Genomic DNA, 8,148 nt, shown 5'->3' with positions numbered 1-8,148 from the left:
TTTTTAAGATGTATTTATTTTAGAGAGAGAGAGAGAGAGAGAGAGCGTGAGTGAGCATGGCCAAAGGGCAGAGGGAGAGAGAGAGTCCCGAAGCAGACTCTCTACCGAGTGTAGAGCCCCACATGGGGTTCGATGCCTCTACCCCAAGATCATGATCCAAGCTGAAATCAAGAGTTGGACACCTAACTGACTGGATCATCCAGGCACCCCCTATCCTCACATTCTTAGTTAACATCCCCTTGGCGCAGGTGTTCACATGTATGCCATAGGAAAAGTAGCAGAGCAAGGATGAACTAGGGAGCCAAAGACTGCTTCTGGCTCTGCCATTAGCTAGTCCTGAGCCCTTTATGGAATCTTTCCTTTGGTGGGGGAAGGCACTGCATTCTCCAATGGGATGTAAAAAGGAGATTATATTATCTATCTTCCCAGGGCCAGTTCCAGAGTGGGCCAGCTCCAGCTGGGAAGCCAATACAGACGGTCCCCAACTTGCGATGGTTCGATGTAACGAGTCTTTGACTTTCTGATGGTGTGAAAACGATACACATTCATTAGAAACTGTATTTGGTATTTTGAATTTGGGTCTTTTCCTAGGCTTCTGATATGTGGTATGATCCTCTCTTGTGAAGCTTGGCAGCAGCTGCAGCTCTCAGTCAGCCACATCACTGGGAGGGTCAAAAACTGATACACTGACAACCATTTTGCAACCAGACAACTATCTGTTTCTCACTTTCAGTACAGTTTTCAGCAAATCACATGAGATAGTCCACACTTTATTATCAAAGAGGCTTTGTGTTACATGGTTCTGCCCCACTGTAGGTGAATGTGAGTGTTCTGAGCACGTTTAAGGTAGGCGGGGCTAGGCTAGGATGCTATGTAGGTTTCATGTTACATGCATTGTCAACTCAAGATGGTTTTGTGGGGACTTAGCACCATCATTAGTTGAGGACGATCTGTTGTCTGAAATGAGAGTGTGATCAATTTCTTCTGTGTTCTCTTTTACTTCTTTCTCTTCTTACCGCTGGCTATCTGTGCTCCCGGACTCCTCTGGGATCTAAAGGAGAGAGGAAGTTTGATGGCGGACATGAGAGGAAGGGACAGAGGAGGTTGTTAGACGCTTCCACGATGTGTTTGTGGCTTTTCAGAGATCCCACATGTCTCCTGATGCTAGAGATCTCTTAACAGAAATTGCCCGGTCTTACTAAACTCATCTTCTCTGGCTGACTTTTGAATTTTCGTTTGATCCCTGAGGTTTTACCTCTCCATCAGCTGGTTCTCTTTGACAACCACAGACCAGCGCATTTGGTCCATGGGAAAAGTGGATGTCAGGCTACTGTTGAAGGTCTAATGGCATTAACTGCACACTGATAAGTCTTATTAAACTCTTTATCTAATTTCTAACTTCCATCATGGGAGGAGGGTGGGTGGTCATTTAAAAATTACATAACTGGCTTCTACCCCTTACATGCAGGTCTTACTCACATGGTCTAGCTCTTCATTCTGGAATGTGGAAGGTGTTATCATTTGTTGTTTTAAGTCGTTGGGCCCCAGATTAAAATAAAATAATAAACTCCCGTTTTATAATTTATTCCATCCAGATCAAGTAACACCAGCTTTGCCATTTGTGTAGTTCTCGGCATCATTTCATAAAAAGTGTAAAATGTATATTTAAAAAAAACCTTAAAGATCCCTTTTAGCTTTTTTTCTCACTCCGTGTATTAACTGACCTTATTTGTAATTCATTATTACTGTTTAAATTTTAAATTATAAATATTAGTTGACTTTCTAATGGATTTCATTTGATTGATGATTGATTTCTTTTTAAAGATTTATTTTATTTTATTTATTTGACAGAGAGAGAGTACATAAGCAGGGGGAGTGGCAGGCAGAGGGAGAGGGAGAAGTAGGCTCCCCACTGAGCAAGGAGCCTGATGTGGGGCTTGATCCACATCAAGGGATCATGACCTGAGTTGAAGGCAGATGCTTAACCGACTGAGCCACCCAGGCACTCCTATTTAGAGAGAGAGAGAGTGTGTATGTGAGTGTGTGAGCGGGGAAGGGGGAGGGACAGAGGGAGAGAGAGAATCTCAAGCAGACTCCCCACTGGGCATGGAGCCTGACAAGGGGCTTGATCTCATGACCCTGAGATCATGACCTGAGCCAAAACTAAGAGCTGGACACTTAACCAACTAAGCCATCTAGGCACCCCACTGATTACTGATTGATTCTAATGGACCCATTTCTTCTCTGTCCTTTATGCTTATAGATTTTGAGATGAGGAGATGAGCCATCTGAGAGCGACATTTGAAGAGACAGACACTGTGTCACACGAATCTTTGAGCATTGGAGCCCACTCTTTCTGGAGAATCGGTAAACCATTCTGATTATGTGCTCTTTGCTTCATTGTTTGCTGCATAATTCCTGCCCACCACTGAACTACAGAACTGAGCGATGGGATAAATGCTGCAGTGATGGTCTGAAACCTGGTAGAGGCACTACCAAGAGGTAGTGTTTACTGGCTGAAACTACCAAGGAGGTAGTGTTTACCGGCTGAAACTACCAAGGAGGTAGTGCCTCTACCAGGCTGAAACCTGGTAGAGGCACTACCAAGGAGGAAGTGTTTACTCTGCAGCTCAGAGCCACCAACAGCTATGAGATCCTAAGAAAGAAAATGAAATAAACTCTCAATTAATAAATTACAGGAAGTCTTTCTCAAAGTACATATACCCATTTGATCATAGGGTTAGTTTAACATAAATATCAATATATTCATTAAGATTTAATCAAAAAGGCTTTAAAATATAGTTCTCAAGAGTGGACAATGACCTTAAAATTGGACCATCCAAATAAATCGCATTCCACTGGCAAAGGATTATGCAAAAGAAATTATTGAACTTTAAAAGACTGATAAATTATATTGTACTTTATTGTGACATATTTTAATCAACAAGGAAGTTGATGTATTACAGTTAAGGGTTTCAAGCATTTTGAACAGAAAATTGTTTCCTCTTCAACTCCTATTCATATACTGAACGTGGCACGTCTGGATATGAAACAGTGTAAGCAAACAGAGGAAACTCTCCTGATATTCAGAGACACTTTATAGAATTCAGAAATATTTTATAAAGTACAAAAAAAATCCAAGAGTGATGACCACTGTTTGCACCTCATTCTGGATGTTCTAAGCTAGACTTTTATTGAAGCATCTAGGGTTGATTTAAAGAGAAAATGCTGCTTCTAAGTCTGTGATCATCTCTGCTTTGGCTCTGGAGTATTAGTTTGTTCTGGAAACTGGAATGACAATTGGTAGTGTACTTTGAAAAATGGGAGGAGTTAATGAGGTCTTTTATTATATGATTATGTTCTCTACTTTCCCACCTAATTTGCTATAAGGTAATTCAACCTGTATTTTCCCATCTCTTAACGAAAATAAATAGCTGCACAGTCTGTTTTAGGGGCTTTAATTGTTTGCTAGACATTGCAGATCTTTTCCAGTAGTGCTTATGATGCTTGAGAGAATGTTCCCATTTTTGCAGAGTTTCTGCCAATCTGACTTTTTGAATAAACTCTAATGGTACTATTGTTGAGCAGACCATTATGAGGATGCTATCAAAGTCTGAGAAGTGAATTATAGGCACTAGGATAGTCCTAAGGGTGGGAAGGAGGAAGAGAGAGCCTGCAACACTACTGACCAAATCTTTCATGTTCTTAACTATAATGAAGCAGACTTGTTACTTTTTTAAATTGCTATAGTTAAAAGCAACAATCAAACTACTAAATCTTCACCTCATGACAATTTTGTCATCTCTGTATGGAACAGAACATTTATTTCCTCCATCTGGCTACATAGTGTGTAGCATATTTCCTTGATAAAATGTCTGTTCTTCTGTCCTTTTATCATTCCTTTTATGGTCACCAGAAATCTTCCACAGAAGAAAAGTGCACCTCAAAAGTCTGTTATTCTGTCTGTCTGTCTATCAGCAATCAAGTATTCCCTATGAGCTACCAGGAATGTGCCTAGTGCTAACTATGAAGCATGCTGGGAGTCAGGAAGAAATAATTTACGAGGAAGAAATGGATAACGCAGAGAAACATGGATAGGAGGAAAGATAGAGATACAGTTGGACGGAATAGGAGAACGAAAAATCTAAGCTCTGAGATCGAGACCAAAGGAGTGTGAACAGTCTCACCAGCACCTTTCCCTGGAGCCCATGATCTTGAACAGTGGAAGAATATTCTGAAAACTGGTGATGGAATATATGTGCGGTTGGTTCCAGGAGCCATGCAGATCCCTTATAATAGCTGAGCAGTGATCAGGAAAGGGCAATACTATATTCAATAGTATTTAACAACGAGGCTAAATTTTCTGTGTATTCTCTTTGCAGGTAAAAACAAAACACCAACTAGAAAAGTTCATTTTGATTTTTTTGGCACTAGGGAGAGCTGGGAAGTTCCCCTGCTTGGCTTATTGAAGAATGGAGAAAATCCCTCGCGAGATCCATTATAGTGCTAAGGATGCTGCAGCGAGGACGAAGGGTACTTGGTGTGGTGAGTGTAAATATCCATGCTTTCACTGTGCCTAGTGGGTCTTGTATCTCTGCTTGACTTGACTTTGAGGATGACCATCTAACTACTAGCACCCAGCCCTAACCCCTCATATCTGACTACACCCCTATCCTTCCACTGATGTGGTACACACATGCTTGGTTGCCTCTAACTGGAGAGGTCTCTGTGTCTCAGGTCCCAGAAAACCTGTGATGGGATGTTTCGGCCAATTTAGTTCAGAGTATTAGAGCAATTCTTAAAAATTCTTTTGCTAGTCATTTACTGGTATATTGTGTGTGTGTGTGTGTGTGTGTGTGTGTGCACTCACCCATCTGTGTATGCAGAATTGGCTTACACGATGGTGGGCGTTGGGCAAGTAGCCCTTTGTGGCCTATCACCATTATCTGGGGTTGAAGACTGAAGTTCAGGGCAGACAGTCAGAAGGCAAGGGAAGGAAGGGGCTGGAATCTCATGAGCACAAGCTGAAACACCATGGACTGAACGGATTGAAAGCCACGCTCATTCTTGCTGCCTCTGATGTTGGTGACAAAAGTGTCTTGCAAAAGTTGGGACCCTTCTTCATGGAGATGAGACACATGCTTGCCTCAGGTGCTGCTTTAAACAGAGGGGGTGATTCAGCAGATCAGAAACAGCACAAAGAGGCTACAAAGGGCTGTTGCCTCCATTCCAACCTCCAAAAGCTCTCAGAAACTCCCCTGTGGCCCAGAAACATACAAGAAAGGGAGCTCTGGGGAGTGTAGTTACACCTAGGCCAGGTGGCACATTGCAAGATAACTACACTTGTAATATCTGTGATGATGGAGGTGGTGAGAGTGATATTGACAGAAGCTGACATTTATGAAATGAATGCCTTCCATTTGGTAGGCACGGGGCTAAGCTTTTCTTATGAGTATTTCATCAGATCCTGACTACAATCCTGTGAAGTAGGTTCTATTATCTCCCTCACAGATAAGAGCCCGAGACACAGGGAGATTCCATGATTTGCCAAATTGCATGCAGCTAACAAGTGGCAAAGCCATGATTGGAGCCCAGGTGGTTTTTAAACAACTGTTTTCAAAATATCACCTGCTAGCATAAGTTTCTGTAAATAAACGGTTAATTTTCACACTCATTAAAATGTCAATGTTGCACTGAAAGGAAAGAGTGTGTGTGTGTGTGTGTGTGTGTGTGTTTAAACATTGACTGGGAAGAACATCCATAGAGCCCCTTGTCTTCACAAACAGGATTAGTCAATTCAGAAGACTGAAATTTGACAACGACTTAAGTAATTTATCCCAAGATACCTAATGTACCCCTGGTAAAAAAGGGTTTCCTAATTTTCTTCCATCCCACTACAAATGTTATAAAGATTGTAATACACTTTAAAGGTGCCGTTTGTACAAAATTAACTACATCCATGACGTCCTGCAACGGGTTGTACTTTTTTTCCTGCCATTTGCTTATGAATAATGCAGTGAAGAAAATTCACTTGTGGTGCTAGCTTACAGGCTCACTCTGTAATTCTCTCTTTATTCCAGCCAGAGCAGCTGTTCTATCAATGGTTGTTTACAAATTTTTTTCCATAAAACATTGTTTTTTTATCTAAGAAATAATTTAGGATTGAGACGATATCTTTTCTGGTATTTCTATTGGCACACAAAAAGCTTTTCAGTGTGTTTTGTTATTGACATAGACTCTATAATATACCAAAATTCCATAAGCTTGATGCATTAGCAACATCTGTATTTTCATCCAACTGTGTAACAGTTTCACCACACTATGAGTTTTTTGTAACATCGTTTTTTCAATTTTTCAATGTTTTCCATGTCTTCTAGCATATTTGCTGACAAAGGAGTGCATTTTGCTATTAATTTGTCTTTCATGTATAATTTCAGTCATTTTTAATGCATCCAAAAGAACACATGTTTCCCAAATTTGTAGGGTTTTGTATTTTTAAGTGGGGAACCCCCAGAAGGACTTCTCAGCATTTACCACTAAAGCTCAGTGAAATTTTATAAGATACTGTATTATCATTTGCTGAAAAATGGAGTGTTTTAAGATGAATTTAAATTTTAAGATGAATTACTGATTATTAGTCAATATGTCACACTATACATTTAGAAGCATAATATAAATGATAAATGATTTTTTTTTAAAGATTGTATTTATTTATTTGAGACAGAAAGAGCACAAGCAGGGAGGAGGGTCAGAGGGAGAGGGAGAAGCAGGCTCCCTGCTGAGCACAGGGCCTGATGCTGGCCAGTCCGAGGACCCTGGGATCATAACCTGAGCTGAAGGCAGATGCTTAACCGACTGAGCCATCCAGGCACCCCGAGAAGTTCACATTCTTTAAATTGGCTATTTTCTTCTTCCTTCTGGGTTTTTCCAAACTTAGGGAGATCATTTCTAAGTAGTTAGCTGCAAACATGCATTTAAAGCTCTTGAGAGAACACAGAGCACCAGGGAGATTACTATGATTATTATAAGTAGGATAATTTTCAATGTCTTGAGGGCACTTCAGAGCCGTGGTCCCCAAGACCCAAACCAATCAGAATCGAATAAGTCAAAGAAAGACTCCCTCGAAGGAGCCACTTCTTAAAGCCCACCAGCTTGTTCAGCCATATTATGTAGCCCAGTCTTGACTTCTCCGAAAGTGTCAATTCAAAATGCAACAAGTGGTGTTACATGTACAGACACCTCCTTGCTCAGGTGAAAGATAATCAAGAGCCATCTTATCATCAAGAACAACTTCGTCCAGAGGGTGTAGGGATTTTTGTTGGGCGGTTATTGCTTTAGCCTCAGGTTGTACAATATCCTCAGTAGTGATCTGCCAAAGGGAGCGAAGTGTGAATCATGAATGCCCCCGGTCACTCCTGTTTGAGGAAACAAAGATCCCGCGAACTCTTGATTCTCACCCATTATATCTCTAACCCCGCCCCCCCCCCCCCCCCGCACAGGACAAGAGCCACAAATGGGGTGCAACCCACATTTCTGTCTGGCCACATTTTGGGGGCCCCCAGCCTGATGGTTACCAAGCTAAATTCTCAGGTTACAAAATGAGACAAGGATAGCTATCTCTGGGAAAGAAAGGATAGACAATCCATGGTTACCTGAAGGCAAATTCACAAGTCACAATTCGAAGACCTAATTCTTACAATTTTTTTTTTTTTTTTTTTTTTCCCTGCAGATCTGAGTTTGGAGAGGAAGGAAGTGTGAAATTTTACCTTCTTTCCACCAGGCACCACAGATGGAGATATGGAGAGGTGACTTTGGCAAAAATTCTTACCCTTTGCCAGCTTCTTCAGTTTTCCCAGGATCTGTCTGCAGTCTCCGGAGCAAGTGGAGTGTCCCAGCAGGTCCCATCCTGGTCACCAGAAACTGTAGAGGGAGACAAATAATTTTCCCTCCATCCTTTGTGGTGAGTGCTTCGTTGGGGCCCTTCTTCTCTCGGGCCCCTCTTAAGGGGATGCGCTTATCTAAGACGCTTGAAAGTTCTCCTTGCGGCCACTGAACTCAAGATTAGCTTTGATAAATTAACTTGTTTGTTGAGCCTCAACACAAAATCCTGTTCACCTGAGGCCTCCAATGCACCCCGCCCCCCCCCCC

The 8,148-nt window shown here is 41.6% G+C and overlaps 1 long non-coding RNA gene across 1 annotated transcript in view; it reads left to right on the top strand.

The window, feature by feature from the left end:
- Positions 1-2,146: 2,146 nt before the first annotated feature.
- Positions 2,147-8,148, top strand: part of LOC103658403 — a 460,353-nt gene continuing 454,351 nt past the window's right edge. Inside the window, exons 1-3 of the long non-coding RNA XR_567151.2 lie at positions 2,147-2,367; positions 4,435-4,545; positions 7,730-7,960. This is a non-coding gene — a long non-coding RNA (uncharacterized LOC103658403). The remainder of the gene's footprint in view (positions 2,368-4,434; positions 4,546-7,729; positions 7,961-8,148) is intronic.

Source organism: Ursus maritimus, unplaced genomic scaffold (genome assembly GCF_017311325.1).
Source record: "Ursus maritimus isolate PB19 unplaced genomic scaffold, ASM1731132v1 scaffold_18, whole genome shotgun sequence".
Taxonomy (NCBI): Eukaryota; Metazoa; Chordata; class Mammalia; order Carnivora; family Ursidae; genus Ursus; species Ursus maritimus.
This window is presented reverse-complemented; position numbering and strand designations above follow the sequence as displayed.